This window comes from Mercenaria mercenaria, chromosome 7 (genome assembly GCF_021730395.1).
Source record: "Mercenaria mercenaria strain notata chromosome 7, MADL_Memer_1, whole genome shotgun sequence".
In the NCBI taxonomy this organism is placed as follows: Eukaryota; Metazoa; Mollusca; class Bivalvia; order Venerida; family Veneridae; genus Mercenaria; species Mercenaria mercenaria.
The window spans coordinates 27,833,015-27,851,061 of NC_069367.1; the positions used below are offsets into that span (position 1 = coordinate 27,833,015).

General features: G+C 32.9%; 1 long non-coding RNA gene across 1 annotated transcript; it reads left to right on the forward strand.

The window, feature by feature from the left end:
* Positions 1–2,396: 2,396 nt before the first annotated feature.
* LOC128558476 (uncharacterized) lies at positions 2,397–7,759 on the forward strand. Its single transcript, XR_008371656.1, has 5 exons — positions 2,397–2,669; positions 3,128–3,227; positions 3,756–3,854; positions 4,293–4,377; positions 4,926–7,759. It is a non-coding gene; the product is annotated as an uncharacterized LOC128558476 (long non-coding RNA).
* The last annotated feature ends 10,288 nt before the right edge of the window (positions 7,760–18,047 follow it).

The following is an 18,047-nucleotide window of genomic DNA, read 5'->3' on the forward strand; positions in this document are numbered from 1 at the left end:
GGTATGAAATTTGAAATTTTGTTGTAAATTGCATTTATAAAATAGTTGAAAATAATACATTTGATACATTTCTCAAACAAACTCTAGTGACATTGTAATAACTACATATATTTCAACGAGTGCATACAGCAAACTTATAACAGAATATTCAGTAAATTTATATGTTGTTCTGTGAACGAAAGGGACTATATTTTGAAATATATTTTAAAATTAATTTTTGTATATACACAAGTAGAGACCGTTCTATTTTAAATAGAATCATAGGGAAATACTCTGTCCATAAGTGATCTCTATTTGTATTTAGTTGTATGACGAGCAATCAATTGGTTACTTAGTTTAATGGAAATTTATTAATTTAAACAGTTTTACGACAATAATTCTGTAGTTACTGAAGATACCCTGAAGGAACATATGCTTGCATCACCGTCCTATAGTGATCTATTCAGATAAATCAAATGACAACTTTGTAATGTGGGAATTACGGATTGTCAAATGATTAAAGGGCAATAACTTAAAGTTAATAAAGTGATCTCGGCGAAATTGCTTGTGTACCACCGCCATAATGTGATATATATTTGTGTAACATTTCATATAGATTCATCAAAATAATACAAAGAACCTAGAATCAGTCAAAAGGTCATGTACTTATTAATAATTATGGAAGGTTTGGTAATTCTAGCTGAAATACTTTTTGAATTAAAAGCATTTTCAATTTTGGACTGTTAAGGTCTAAAAAGTAAACCTATATGGATATGAAGTGACAAGAGTTTTAAATAAAAGAAAAAAAAACACACACACACTGATATATAGCCATATAATTGAATCTGTTTGCTCTAGTCCTGACCTGATCATTAGAGGTGTGGTCCGTCCTGATAACCAATGCGCCACGGACTCTCAGATTAAAAAAAAAAACACTACCGAGTTTAAAACATTGGATTTCTCCATCAAGTTGTATTTGCATTCAACATGCAAACTAGAAAACGTGTTAATAAAACAATCTGTTTTGAACAATATTGTAATAAAGTATGCATAAACCAATATGATCGCTTCGGAATGCAAATTTTGCTTGTCTCCTGCCATGTTATTGACATCACCTGCATTTCAATGGCGATCAAGATGAATTATAACGATGAAGCCATGGACAACAGTTTAAAGAGATGATGCATAACGTCGACCGTTTACAGCATTCAGCCTTTTCGTACTGTTTATATCAGATATCAGCCGAAATAGAACACAAACACGAATTACTCTGACGAACATTACGCAACATTGAAATATTCAGTTAGTATTTACAGTGTTGTTCTGGGAGTCGTTCAAAGTATATAATTATACTCAAAAATGTCCAATGTCGTTTATTTTTGCACGACATTCAATGTTTTTTTTTTCCGAATGTCTTACGTCGTATATCGCGTGCTGAACGACGTTCATTTTTTGTCTAATGTCATTTTTTGCACGACATTTAACATTTTTTCGAATGGCGTATGTCGCGTACTGAATTACATACACATTTTTTTTAAATGTCAAATATCGTTTGCTTAGCCAACTTCACACAGCTTGTTTATTTCTATTTCTGTATATATGTATTATTTAAAAAGTAGTTTAGGCTTGTTTTTTCTTCTAAGTGCAAGAAATTCAAATAATATGTAGTTATAACTTAAGTTATTCTTGTTTCGAAGGAATTGTATTTCCGCACAATTATTATAACAAATATATTGAAATTATATTTAGTTATAACATAGTGTATTCCTGTATATAACTTTTTTTGTAAATTAACACAGGAAACAAGCCTTAGGGTAATTCTTTACAGGGAATTACAATGAATCAAATATATAGAGGTATTATGCATTACATTGGAATGCCTTGTCAGTTAAGCTAAACATGTTAATTCGTTAAATTTGGAAGGCACTTTAGTCATGCAATAAACGCTAATGAATATGCAATGCAGAGTGTTTGTGGGAAACGTGAATGACAAATGGCAATTCACCCCGGTATTTACAGGAACAGTGAGACGAATGGAAAATAACTTGAAACTAATTTAAGGTTCAAATTTAAATATTAAAGTTATCGAATTTACTATTACTTTGCCATCATAAATTTACGTAAATCAGTTCCATAACGTATTAAATTCATCGACAAAACAATTTATCATTTATTGTGATACAAATGCGTTCTGTCACATTTCCGATAAATGGTTTCTCGTGTTTAAAACGTCGGCGCTACTCGGCTTAAACAGTGTATTAAAACTCATAAAGTAGGTTACCGTGCCTTATTGGTTTTGAGGATATTCAATTTATGTGATTGGCCAAAATATTATTTAAGGTAGTATACTTCTATTTATCTTTTGCAAGCAACATGACACCCGGAACTTTCATAGAAAAGCGATGTCACATATCATCACACATTAATTGTATTACAAATTGAAGCACAGTTGTTACTTTGGTGGAGCATTAGGCGGTTTGCCTAGTTACGAAACACGACATTGTACGCGACCTCTCCTAATCTTATAGACATAATACTAGAGCCGATTTACGCAATCGAATACCGCCGGAAGTAGAACATTTATGTCAACACCGGTTTCGTATTTTCACGTGAAAACAGCCGAAAACTGAGAGGTTATCAACAAATTATAAGTTTACGGGTACCATGAGGATTTTTCATGCATTTAAACGGTAAGTATAATCTGTATGGATTATTCAATACAGTATGAAAGTAAATAGTTACGCTTTAAATGGAAATTATGAAAGAAAAGTCGATAAGAAAATACTGACTTTCTACTTTCACTTTCATTGTCGCTTTTTAAATTACCCAAAAATGTTCTTTCCATTAATTTGTTTTTTCTTGTTTTTTGTTTATAGATACATAATCCTATAGCAAATTATTGTGTGAAATGACAGCTTATTTAAAACATCTGTGATTAACTGGACCTAAGTTTACCGATTTTTCCTTTTAGAGTGACCTTTGACCTTATAATAGCTTATAGTCTGTTCTATGTATTTTAGCTGTAGTCAGAACAGAATTAAATTTAGATAAAATGAATTTTCAAAATAAACTGTTGTAAATTGTAGGAAAAGAATAACATACTATATTTATTATAAGTTACTGAATTATTATAATTGCCTTATTTCAGACAGAAGTACAAGCGAACAGATGACACATTAAAGTGGCTGCAGAAGCTTTAAAAGTTAGATAGAGCTGGGGCAGTCAAAACAGTTGGATAATACTTCTATGTAATTTCTTTTTAAAGGCAATTTATTCAGGATGGAATGGTATCTCATACAATGTTTTACAATTTACATGTAGTTTTATCTCTGTTTATGATGTTGAGAGTATACAAGTCAGTGACATCTTATTAACACTTGTAAACTATTGACAGTTGATATATATATATATATATTAGACAGCTTTTGATAAAATGCAGTTATTGAACGGTTTGTCTATCAGTATTAAAAAGAGCAATCAGTTGACAATTAACAGGCAGGTCATTCTTTTAAATGACACCATAAATAAACTTTCATAATTTGTTTTTCTTCAACTTCTGGATTTAGACTGGAAGCCATTCTAAGCTATGAACTGGTAAATTATATAAGGAGTCATATAATGATTATGGTTGGGATACATTATAGGTTAATGGACAATGATAATTTGAAATAATAATATTTTTTAAGATCAAAATGTTAAGGTGACTTTATAAAAAATGGTGTTATGCTTTTTGCATGTTGAGTCTTTTCACATATTTTATCATTTATATATTTCAGGATGTCCAACATGTCCAGTCAGGTTGACAGAAGTGGAATATGGTCTGATGGTACAATGATGTGCAGATGATACTCTGTAACAAGTTTAACATGTCAAAGGTAATATATTCATAAATGCCAGTTATTAAAATTACATTCCCCTAAACATTTAACAGATACACATTGTAAAATTTAATGTAATTAAAATGATTTTATGAAGTTTATGAAGTTTCATGAAAGTAGGTACAGCCAACCATTTTGAATCAAGAAATTTTGACTTAGGTTAAGATATCTATTCAGACTTCTTAACTCTTAGCCCTTCAGATGATACAGGGATACAAGAACTATAATTGTCAGCCACTAACCATGTTTCAAAGTTTTTAAACACACTATAGCAATAACCATTTTGTTTAAATATCTTTTTAATTCAATGTTTTCTTGATATCTGTCACTTGGTGTTTTCAATGGATTAGAGTCCTAATTTAATGTAAAGTCTGTATTTTTCAGCATTACAAAATGGAAGCACAAAATTTGTAGGAAGTTGTTTCTTTATTTCAGTGTAAAATGTTCTGTGGATTCATATGATGAGAATGCCAGGGTTGATGTGTATGACTTAATTAAACACAAATAGTGATACCTTCAGGTAATTGTTTACAATATTCAAAGAGTTACAATGTAATTCAGTTATTGATTTAGTATATATCACTTCAAGAGGCTTGTGTAAAGTTTGTTTCACATGAGACCAAGGATAAAGTATGATAATATATAATATAAAATATACACTTACAATAAGAAATGATACAGTACCAAATAATTACCTACATGAATTTATCTTTCCAAATATCTTACATTTTTCTCCAGAAATTAAATCAAAAGCTAAACACAATTCTATTGTTATATGCTTAAAAAGAATTTAAGATAGAGAATACAATACAGCCTGCCATCGTAATATTCCAAAATACAAAGTGTATCATACATACATTTTAGGTCAAATAGTAAGGTCAAGTGAGTGACTTAGGGTCACTATTGGCCTCTTGATATCTATTAAAATGGGTCTTATGCATACGATAATTTGAAGTTTTATTAATCCAGTAACACTTTTATTCTACCTTATATTCAGAAATATACATATTTTGAATATTAAAGAGCTGCAGACACCTCGAATACTACATTATGCATTTCTTTCTTCAGATATGTACCTGTGAAATCTTCAGTGTCACCGTTCAGCTGTTGTTCGAGATCAGTGTCTGCAGCTTGCACAGTTTAGTATAGAGGAGCCTACTGAATCAATTTTGTTACATGTTTGCTGTTATTATAGGACACACATGTAGAGAGCAGCAAGTCCTGTCCAGTCGTGCATGTAAATGTGATTCAAAAACTCTGAGAATATGTAAACATTACACTGATATAATTTTCAAAATACTGTGTCGAGTAGTGTATCAGTACTGTTTTGTCTCAGTTTTGCTCAGTATGTTCACAAATCAAACTTAAGATCATAATGATCAGTATTATTAAAATCATTTATTATTTGTATGGTGACAAAATTTAATTTCATGAAATACCACAGTAAAACGTTTGATAATTTTCGCTTTTAAAGTTGTGAGTTTAATGTTGGCATAAATTGTTTTTCTCCTTCATCAATCTAAAAAGTGATTGGTCATTGTAATTGCAATATCATTTTAGTATGACAAAGTTTATATTGAACTAAAACACTAATGTAAATTTTTGAACTGGTCAATGCATTTTCTTCAGTCTTAAAACATTTGTTTATCGTACGTGTCATGGCCCATAACTCCTCCATATTACTTGTGTTTTGTCCTTTTTAGTTTCACTGAAGAATAGGTAGAGGTATTGCACATCCATTTTTTAGCATCCTGATTTTGTAAAGTGCTGTATGTAAGGTTTTATCTCAGAATTATGTCTCATCTAAAGGTGGGCAGAAGTATTGTTTATGTGTTTATGCCTTCTCGTCTGTCCGCATTAAGCCTGTCCGGCTTTAAGAGGACAAGCTGCTGGCCAGATTTTGATGAAACTTCAGAGGACTGATCAGTACCAAGCATAGTGTTGTGCATAGCGCTTGCATGTTTCGTTTCGCTGCACTAAATTGCAGCTAGAGCTAAAAATAGAAAAAATCTTGTCGGCTTTCATAGGTCAGAATTACATAACAGATTTTGATGAAACTTCACAGGAGTGATCAGTACCAAGTATATTTTCGCATTTCACCGGCACTTTCCATTTTGCTGCACACAATAGCCGCCAAAACTAAAGGTATACATAGGTGGGAGACATGTTTTCTCATAAAAATACTTAAAACACCTTCCACTTTGTTAATGAAAAATGTATCAAACTTCTTACAAAAAATTATTGCAAACTGTAATAATTTGACATTAAATACACTAGTTCCATAACTGCATTTGTTTTTAGCTCACCTGTCACAAAGTGACAAGGTGAGCTTTTGTGATCGCGCGGTGTCCGTCGTCCGTGCGTGCGTGTGTCCGTAAACTTTTGCTAGTGACCACTCTAGAGGTCACATTTTCATGGGATCTGTATGAAAGCTGGTCAGAATGTTCATCTTGATGATATCTAGGTCAGGTTCGAAACTGGGTCACGTGCCTTCAAAAACTAGGTCAGTAGGTCTAAAAATAGAAAAACCTTGTGACCTCTCTAGAGGCCATATATTTCATAAGATCTTCATGAAAATTGGTCAGAATGTTTATCTTGGTAATATCTAGGTCAAGTTCGAAACTGGGTCACGTGCCATCAAAAACTAGGTCAGTAGGTCTAAAAATAGAAAAAACCTTGTGACCTCTCTAGAGGCCATATATTTCATAAGAACTTCATGAAAATTGGTAAGAACGTTGACCTTGACAATATCTAGGTCAAGTTCGAATCTGGGTCACGTGCCTTCAAAAATTAGGTCAGTAGGTCAAATAATAGAAAATCCTTGTGACCTCTCTAGAGGCCAAATTTTTCATGGGATCTGTATGAAAGTTGGTTTGAATGTTCATCTTGATGATATCTAGACAAAGTTCGAAAGTGGGTCACGTGCCTTCAAAAACTAGGTCAGTAGGTCAAATAATAGAAAAACCTTGTGACCTCTCTAGAGATCATATTTTTCAATGGATCTTCATGAAAATTGGTCAGAATTTTTATCTTGATAATATCTAGGTCAAGTTCAAAAAATAATAGAAAAAACGACGTCATACTCAAAACTGGGTCATGTGGGAAGAGGTGAGCGATTCAGGACCATCATGGTTCTCTTGTTTTACATAATCATTGCCCTTTTCTTACCATAGCAATATTTTGTGTAACATGTTACCTCATTAAGCATCATAATATCAGAAAATTCTATGACTCAGAAATGTTGGCCCTTTAGTACTTGTCATGTGTATGCTTTCAGTATTTTATATTGTCATTACTTTTTGTTGTGCCAGTTTGCGGAAATGAAGACTTAGCTGTCCAAATGGTGTGCTTGTCCTGATTAGTTTGTCTGGACAATATATTATTGATTAGTCTTCACGAAAGTTCGCAGGTTAATTTCCCTAAGTTCCCTGTCAACTTTGATAGTGGCATGGTTACTTTAGAAACTCTAAAGTGATGTCACCACTGCACTAGCCAAACGTTTTGTATTTCAGATTTTATATCACTTTACAGGCTACTGGTATTTAGTACCCTTCCTAAAACTTTCATAAAATTTTCCAAAAATGTTGTTTTTTTTAATTTGAACTGGCATTATTCAGACATTAAGAAGTAGTACTATAAGGCAACATTTGACCTCTTTTCCAGTACATTTTTATTTTCTCTGTTACTATGAAATAGCCTTTTCCTAGAAATTGGTTGGCTTATTTTTGATGATCTTATGTTTTTAATGAATTGTAGCTATGTTCTTTATTTCATGAAAATGACTAAAGTGCAATACCACATACTTATCACTTTCATTTACATACTTGTGTTATTTTCATAAAACTTTATATAAATCATTATATTTCATATAAACAGAATTAAATAAATATTTCAGAACATCAGTGTTTTCTTCGATTGCTACATGAAACAGACCATAGGTCAATTTAGGGTCAATTCTGACACTTTATATGCAAATTGATAAGGGAGATAACTAGTACTGTCTTAAGTAACCAATATTTAGTTGCACAGTTACATTCCCTTTACACAGGTAGGACTATTTGTTGTTGATCATCTTTTCAACATTATTTCATTACTGATGACAGAACATTGAAAACAACAGTTGTTGTATCATGCAATTAGATCATATATAACAATATACACATTTTTATTCCATTTTTATATGTTCTTTAAATTAGGTACTATGCCTAAATCTTACAAATGCACTAGTTTTGTTTAAAACCTTGAAATCGGTCACTTTTCGCAACATATATAGAGTCCAGAGAACTTTTGAAATAAAGAAAGGTTTACTTCATGGAAGTCTTTAAAATAGCTGCTTCTGTTAGATTTATTTGCAAATGACAACCTGTCAGAAATTTCATATGGCGGTGTCATAGAAAAACCGATTGAAACAGCGTACAACTTGCTTATTGATCGAGGCCGCGATCATTTTGAATAGGACAAGTATATACGTGCTGGGGAAAATATTTCATGATGGACCTGTGAATTCTTTACTTTTGGGTGAAACAGGTCTCATAAGCGTAAATACAACTAGCTTCTACTGATTATAAAACATACCGTACGGTTTGTTGTGAATTAACTGTTGTTGTACTTTTAGTAGTTCAACCGCCACCCTTGTTTAAGAGCAACATTTAAAAAACACGTTTTTTTTTCATCCTCAAGTAATAAGTAAGTAGACTCGCCCAGTTTAATCAATCTAGACGCATACATAGAGCGCTTACTTCACCCGATTTACATTCGGAACATTTTCACGCGTTTCGGGCTTTATCGTATGTTTAACATGGGATTTTTTAACCGTCCAAAGATGTTGGAAATGTTTGTCTCATTGTTTATTTTTTTTAATAAAAATGTTACTGCTTTCATTTTCTACCACTTTTTTCCACTCTTGCCTGAAAAAAACAGTAATGAGTTTGTACACTGTTCAGACAATTGTGCTCTGTTGAAATTTAACCAAACACAAGTTTACCTGCATAAACAGAAAGCGTGATATGTCACCATGCGCGGATCCAGAAGGATGGGGACCGGGGGTCCGGACCTTTAAAAGAGGAAAGAAGACAAGAAGGAAAGAAAATGTTTTTCGAAAAAGGCAACATTAGGACTGCATGTAAAGTATATGCGGCTGCTGCTACATACGACCCGACATAATTCATATTATTTATCTAAAAGAAACTAGAATTTTACCTTCAAGAAAGCTTGATTTTATCATTTTTCCCAAATTTAACAGGTTAGTCCATAAAACTGCCCCAGAATGCAAAAAAATGAAGTGCTAAATTTCAAAATTTCCAGGGGGTGGGAGAGGGAATCGGACCCCTCTGAGAAAATAGGCTGTGTTCTTGCATGGTCACTATACCTGTCCAGTACTGGACATTATGGTAAACGCTTCTTTCCTGCACAAATGACAATTTCGCAACTTCTGTCCGGTTTGTACAAATTTCTGACCGCGATAAACCATTTGACTTGTCGTTTATTTAAAAGGTCGTAAATCATTGCCAATACATAAAAATGTACCAGTTTTACATTTCTAAGTCTATACTATCTCTACTACTGTGTAATATTAAAACCTTCAAAGGACCAGGAAGTGTGACTCTTTCTTTCCAGACTAGAAGGCATATGTCAATAAAATGAATTATTCAGCAGCAGCATAATCATGATAGAGCGCAGATCCGTGGATCGCGGCGTCCCGGGCGAGGCGTATGTTCTCCATGACTATTGATAGATGGCTGAAATCGTTGAAGCTCAACCTCTGATTCACATGCCTGGGAGGGTTTGCAATCACTACGTACTTGTACAGATCCAGGAAAACTAGATAAGTTAACTGCCTTACGTCACATAACTGTAATACTGTTGAGAACATGCTCTTAACACAAAACAAACAATTTGAAACAAGATACGAGTTTGTTTTCCAGCCATATTCATCAGAACTGATTCCTATGAAGAGAACGTCAATATATTGTTTCTAATCGTATGATTTAATAATATATCCCAAACAATGTTTATAATTCATTTTAGATGATATCAGTACCTATGGGAATCAATTATTCCACTCTCTATTTCCATGAAATTTAGATTTTAAAAGGCTTGTGCATTATTTTCTTATCGATCTGTACTAAATGAGCTCTCAAAGGAAACAGTATATTTGAACTTTCGAGCTTCTTTTGCAACCTACAGTCGTTTTAGTTCAGAACTAAGAAGACTGATTGTTTGAATATCACACAAACCGAAAGAGTATTCTAGTGCGTGCTTCATGTTAAGTTATGTCATTGGCGTCTGTCTGAAGGGCAAAAGTCAAAACTTTTATGACCGGATCAAATTAGGAGACATCCTCGAAATCGCAAAATTTATCAAAGGTTATGGTCACCGTGGGTGACTTCTGTTTGATTTTGTCAGCTGCATAATCAAGCGGCATCCTTCAGTCTAAAAAAGAAAGCGTGCCGCTGTAGTGTCCTTTGAAATGAATATAATTTAAGTCGAAGGAAAATGAAAGTGTTCTACAAGCGTTTTACTTATTATATAAACTCTGCTGTTTAGGGGGAAAATGCTGACATTTTTCGTATGTATAGAAAAAGATTTTTTAGGTGTTCTAGACTAGAGAATACATTTTTGCAGAAGGACAAGAATAAAAGAAGCTTTTAACTTAACTTATATAACTAATAATATTTCTTTATACAATGTATTCTTGACAAAAAGTCAGATCTTTAAATATGGCGATTCAATTTGTAATTTTATATTAAGCAACAAAATGTTTACTTATTTCTCATCTAAAACAGATGCCTTTTGCCAACCATAAAACATTCAGATTGAAACTTTCGGTTAAGCTTTCGGCAACCGATGGCATTGAAAAATTACCTTTTCTATTAAAGTTGAGACAACAACATTGTAATTCTATTTTGTAAACGTACGACGGAGACATGAATATACAGTTCGAACTCGGTACTGTTATTTCCAACCGACCAAATATTTCACTTTGAGATAACTGAAATTCGACTAAACAATCTTACATTGTGCTAGCGCTTTTACTGTAAAGTGTTGCCGTAGTACCATGCATATGTGCGTGTAAACATGGCATATACATGTAAATAATGTATACTTTCTACGAATGCATAGTTTTGTGATTTTTTAAATATATTTTACATTTGACTGACGGAACTTTTAAGTTACTTTGACACATTCACGCATGCAGTATGTTGCATTTGACGGTGTGCTTGTAGTTTCACAAGACTTGCAAAAGGCTTCAGGATAGCCGGAGTTCCAAGGATACGGAATGTCAACTTATTTTAAGATCAAACAGAAATGGTAAAAAGCACATACAATGTACAAAATGTCACCAGTGAATATATTCAAAGGAACAGTATGTGACAGACAGTGGCTAAGTGTACCAGTATGCAGTTATTTGTATCCAATACAGTCTGTGACTGATGGGAATCGTAACATTCAACGTCAAATCGTAACATGATTTAATTATACCCAAAACAATATAAAAATGCGGAGTTGAAACAATTTCCCATGTCCATCAAGTGGTATTTGCATTCAACACGCAAACTAGAAAAGCCAAACTGCTGGTTAAACAATTTCTTTTAAACGGTATTTTATGCATAAACCAAATAAAATCGCATCAAAATGCAAATTGCGATTGCCTGATGCCATGTTATCGACAGTGCGTATTTTGCAGTCTCAAACACAATAAATCTAACGATTCAATCAAGCGCTGCTCCAGCAAAACTGAAACGAAAACAATTAAGTGCTTACTGAAAATCTAACAATACTGAAACATAATTTAGAATTTCAGTTTCTATCGATTTGTACATTACATTTTAAGGTATTAGGCCCGTTATAGAGTACCTCCTTATTGAAGAGTATTCAATTCCTAACATAAACCTACTTTGACTGCAATTTTTAGGGGGCGTAGGTTCAAGCCCCACTGGGACCAGTTTTTTCCCTTGTTTTCCTTTTTTCTGGTAACTTTTAACTTCTTTCAAGACTTATTATTTACACAAGTGGAAAAAATCTTTTGACAAGCGATTACTTGCTGTTCAAAGTGAATTTACCTCTGAAACAGAACGGGTAGAGTTAGACATCTTTAAAAAATACCGAGTTACATGCGGTAAAAGTTCTTTATTTTGCCTTCATTCTTTAGATTACATATTGTGGAAGAAATGTAGGTAGGTTTTTACTTCTGCTCCAAGGTTATTTTTGAATGAAGTGAGCAATATTCAAAACAGACCTGCAGGATTCGACCTTAATTTTTCACTGTTGAAGTTAGAATTCTGTCTCATTAAATCCGTTTACTTGAGGCATCCTAGAAAAAATTATATTGACAGTTTTATTTTTAGTTTTATAATTGATTACCAATAGTCTGATGTTTCTTTTATGAAAAATAATGGTAAAATGAATTCTCTGCAAACGTTTTGGATAAAGGTCATCACTTTGAAATTTCTCTCTACTTTAGCTTGAGGAAATACTATAAATTACACAAAATTTATAAAAAACGGCACGGTAAAAGTTTTTAAAATTTTGCAACACAGCGCGAAGCATGGTCAGCTGTAACAATATACCATGCAAATGCCATTTTGTAAACATTAAAAGTGCCCCTGTAGGTATACCTTCAGGCATGAGCGAGAACCTGGGTATAACAGCTGACCTTCCATAAACAAGCTGGATGGCTTTCTAACATGAAATTATTCTAAATCCACCTCTTATTTCTGTCTTAGACAATGATGATATTTCATAATAATTGTTGTTCATGCATTGCATCGTTCCATTTCCAACGATGTACCAAAACTGTTATAAATTACTGTATGGGAGCTATAATTACAAGTGTATTGCGTACAATCTGCAATGTACTGCAGGCTGTGTATTGTCGACGTGTCGACTAAATAATAATAAGCGATGCTGAAAATACTTACAGACTTAACCTCCATGTAAAATATTCAACTTCAAAGAATTACTTCTGTATTGATATAATTTCTTGAGTAGCATCATTCTAATATGTCATCCAGTTTGCACAACAGTAACGCAAAAATAGCAATCAGTAAGATAAAGATAATTGAATAATGATTTCGAAGGATTTATTTGCCGATGAATAAATGTTAGCTTCTTTGAAATTCATAGGATTAACTTTGAAAATAACAACTTTTTCTTGAAACAAATTCTTGCTGACGTCAATATACTTTACCAGTAACTTATATTTAGATATGTGTATAACCATCGCAAGATAAGTCATTTTCATACTCTAAAAATGTAATCATTTATTAATAATTTTAACAGTTTTATAATACGTTTACCGACAATACATTTCACGATCCGTCGAGATATATTAATTATACTACAAAATTGTCGATTAATTGTACCTTATTCTGAGAACCAACGACACTTTACTAAAATTTGGTCTTAACATTATTAATGGAATTTACGGGACAGTTATATTTATGTATCTATCGTTCGGAATTGGGTTAAATTGAGTGATAAATAAATTGACATAAAGTGCATAAGAGACAATAAAAAATATATATATATAATGTTATAAGCAGTACATCGATGCAAGGGGCCTCCGTGTCGCAAGACCATTAAGAACGATATAATTAAAATTCAAAATTGCATGTAGGGCAACAACTCACGCTGAGTTTAGTCTGAGTATGCTTAAAATTTTGAGGGATTTTAATTGTCATATCGTGTTCAACAGCCAATAAAATATTTAAAGCTGACATTTTCCATTAAAATTGTGCGTTCGAGAAAGTTTAACAAACTTACAGTTGCAGATAAAACGCGCATAAAGATACGTTAAGAAATTTAAGCTTGCAAAATACCTCGACATGCACTGTTCAATAAATTGTGGCATATATTGACTGAGCAATGAAATTGATTCTAATTCCACTGTCGCGTGAAATTATCAACGTTTTGTTACATTTATATACGACAACATTATGATACGACAATGATTTCTGAAGAAAATTAAAACACCATTGTTGACTTTAATGTTGATTTTCTACAGATTTCAATTAAGAGCAAGCAACCGACAATATTGCCGGGAGATCTACAGTAACGGCTGAAAACCAGGATGCGCAGTAAATATAAATAAACTATTAATCACTATTTTCCAATGTCCATTTACATGGATTATATTATTTGCTTTTTTTGTATAGTAGCCCCAACAGACAGACTGATTGGTACGGAATAACTTTCCTCACATGCATGACGTTGACATATACAAACTCTTTTATTTTGGCCCTCTTAGATAAACTTTCTTTCTTTGGGGGTTGACATGGTCTGAATTTTTGAAGCTGTAATAATTTCTACACAGGTATGTCCTTTTTGTGCAATATTATAAGAGCTGAAATGGATTTTTGTCGATAAATTAAGAAAATGTATTATTTCTATAACAATATTAACCAGAATAGATTTGATAAAAATATTTGTAAATAGTACATACCTAACAAACTGCAAGGACAGATACAAAAACAAAACTCAGAATATCGATTCGTTCTGAATGTTTAGGGGGCAAACTGTTTTGACTACTTCAATCGTAACGATAAACAAAACGTACTGTAGGAGTCCACTTGACTTTTGAAAGTACATGATGAAACGTGGGGCTTCCGTGGCCGACTGGTGCGCATGTAGGATGCTGGCTTCGAATGTCTTGCCCCTCAACGCTGTTTTTAGGAGTAGAATTCTTTCATGGGAGAAAAACATTCGACTAGCTTACGAAAGGATAGTGGTTCCATCCAGGTGCTTGAATTAAAGGCACTGACCCTAAGATTTTGGATAAACAATTATGATCTTTCTTTCAAATCTAAGTTTGGTCATATTAGAACATTAAAATATGAGTTTTTGTTTCTAAAATGTTTTTTTTTTTTTTTTTTTTTTTTTTTTTTTTTTTGTGTTGGGTTTAACGTCGCACCGACACAATTTTAGGTCATATGGCGACTTTCCAGCTTTAATGGTGGAGGAAGACCCCAGGTGCCCCTCCGTGCATAATTTCATCACGAGCGGGCACCTGGGTAGAACCACCGACCTTCCGTAAGCCAGCTGGATGGCTTCCTCGCGTGAAGAATTCTACGCCCCAAATGAGGTTTCGAACCCACATCGATGAGGGGCAAATGGCTCTAAAATGTTTTAAAAATGCCAAATAAAGAAAAAAAAAAGTTGACCGCGTCAGGAATCGAACCCGGGCCGCCTCTTTTCCGCTGTCGTTACCAATAACGCTATAAAGGATTTAGTGTTCAATGTGCGTTAAATATATATATTTATAATCGAGATAATAAACCTCGAGTAAAGCGTTACAAACGCTTTTCGATTTTTATTGTAAAAAGTAGTAAAATCAACCCATTCTCATGTGTTTCCGTTACATATAGTCTGTCAGTAAAGTTTCAAAGCATTCTTAAGGAATAAAGCGTTAATTCCAAGATATCTAATTTCTAAAACAATAACTTTTGTTGTTGTTCTTTTTTTTTTTTTCTTTTTTTTTCGAACAATCTGGAGGCAAGTGCCTTAAAGAGTAATAAAATATAAAGTACAACATTTTCAGAGACATTTTCTTTTTAAGTTTTACTGTTTGATATATTGATAAACTCGTTATGTCATTGTATTACAGCCACGAAGATATTCTAATTTATGTACAGTTCACTTTTTAGCAGAGTGCGTATCTCGACAATTTTGTTTCGTTTTTGTAGGGTTTTACGTCACATCGACACATGCATAGGTCATATTGCGACTTTCCAGCTTTTGATGGTGAATGAAGACCCCAGATTTCCCTCCGGACATCGTTTCAACAGAGGCAGGTACCTGGGTATAATCTTCCGTGAGCCAGCAGGATGGCATCCTCATATGAAGAATTCTATGTTCCAAGTGAGGCTATTATCTACTCTTACCGAGTGGCAAGTGATTGAAATAATTGATCATAACCACTCCGCCACGGAGGCCCCTGTATCTCGTTCAGTTTTCCGTGATAATTTCTACAGTTTATTGCTAATACTTCCTCCTCTTCTATGTCATAACACGGAAAATCTTTACTCGTTACTGAAAGATCAAAGAATGATATTTGTAGTTATATGATACGATTAAAGCAGTTTAGAGAGGGAAAGATTTAGAGAAAAAAAAAGATATTTGAACAGCTGAAAGCAATTTCTTATAACTTGTACGCTGGTTCTGTTTTCGTCAAAGCCAAAGTGTCTATAAAGTTGATACTTAGTTATAGAGATCATTTACGTTAAAGTAATATTTATCTGACACTTCTTACCACTCAATTGGAGCTGAATTGAGATTTCTTTCTTATTCTGTAATTGTGTTCATTTGATAAATAAACTTGCAAGATAAATCTGTTACAATTACATTTTATGTATCACATATATTCTGTGCATTCCCATTTATGCCATCTTTTTGAAATAGGTAAACATTTGGACGGAAAAGTCTGTATCACAATGATTATTTTCAGTTCTTATAAATCTGTTTTATGAAACTAATACTAGAATGGAAAGTAAATATAAGAATAATATAAATATTAGACTAAATCTAACACTTGAAGGTCAATGATAGAATTAATATGAAACTTTTCTTCACTCGCATCTCTCTTGGTGATATCATGCCAGGATTTTGTTATTTTATATCATTAGTCATTCATGTTTCACACAAATATTTCTGCACGTTATTTGCATAAGCATTTATCATAAAATGTAGCGTCTTACAAAATTAACAAATTGCCATGTCAAGTTTTTGTCGCAAAAGGTTATTGCGTAATATCTTGATATATTAGATTAATTATAAGTTCCCCCGTAAAACATCCGTTTTTGTTGTTGTGATTACCCAAAAACAAGCATAAATTAGCTTTGTTAATTGGTACAGAGGAACAAAGTTAATTGAAACGGAGGAACAATTATATCAAATTATATATTTTTAGAATTGTTTGCATGCACTTGGATGTCTGGAAGCGTAGAAAGTAAGCAAGCAAAATGAAAGCTTCAAGTGAAAGCAAAAAATAAAAGATGTTTCAACAGGAAAATCGTCAATGTGAAATATGTATGTCTTCCCTTTACAAAATTATTAAACTGTTTTATACCAACGAAATTTAAAAGAATGTCATAAATGTGGAAAGGCACTACTGTATTAGTCTTTTATTTAATTTCTTGATTAAAAACGATCAGAAATAGTAGTACAATATAAGAACACTACTTACTGGCCTTTCCAGTCAACTTCTAAAGGTCCCTGTTGTGAAGTTTTATATAAGTCTTCGGAACATTTTTTTAAATTTAATTTAGCAGATTCTGTTAAGGAGGAACCACACTATAACTTATTTTCAGAGCCCACGTTATTGACTGGTACCAACAAAAACTGGAAGATATTTCTGATTTAGATCTGTGTATATTTTTACGTTTAATGCATCAGTGACGTTTCCATGACGTCGCAAACTTGACCACTTCGCGCACTTTTGACGTCAGATATAGGGGGACAAAATCTGCCTTGAAATTATTGTACCGGCAATATCTTTTAACGTAAATTCATAAATTATACATGAAATGAAAGCTGACATGAATCTCCAGACGATGATTTAATCGGAATTGCTCTACCTTTTCGCTTAATAAAACGAGCGCCAAAAAACGAGTTTTCTTTTTACTTAAATTTTCCACACAAAAATAGCTTCGCTCAGCATTAAAAAATATCCATCCGTAATTTTTTTTATCAAAACTGAATATGTTTTACACTAATACGTCCCGTAAATATACAGTAAAAAACAGAAAGTTTTACCGTGCCGTTTTGTGGCTAAAAGAACTTTTTAAGCATCACTACAGAAACATATTTCGACGCTGATGTGAATATATGGCCCTTAATTAAGGTGAAATGCGCCTAATTTGAAGTTATTGAGTTTCGTTTCGATGTAAATCCAAAACACGACTTTTACGTTAAAATGATTAATGAATTTATCATTGTTGAAAATACAGCAAATGTTAATGATTTGCAAATGCATATTACATTTTACAAATATTTCCGTTTAGATTTTCTCCAGGTAAAAACCTTAAGCGTAGTAGCTTTAAGACTGAACTACAAGGTAAGGCGATATTCTGCAACAAGCACTTTGATCGCTGACATTCGGTTTAGACATAGGATAGTATTCAAATCAAATTGTTTAACTGATAAGTAGGTTTTCTTGTTCGCATGCCGAATGCAAATATAGCTTGACGGAGT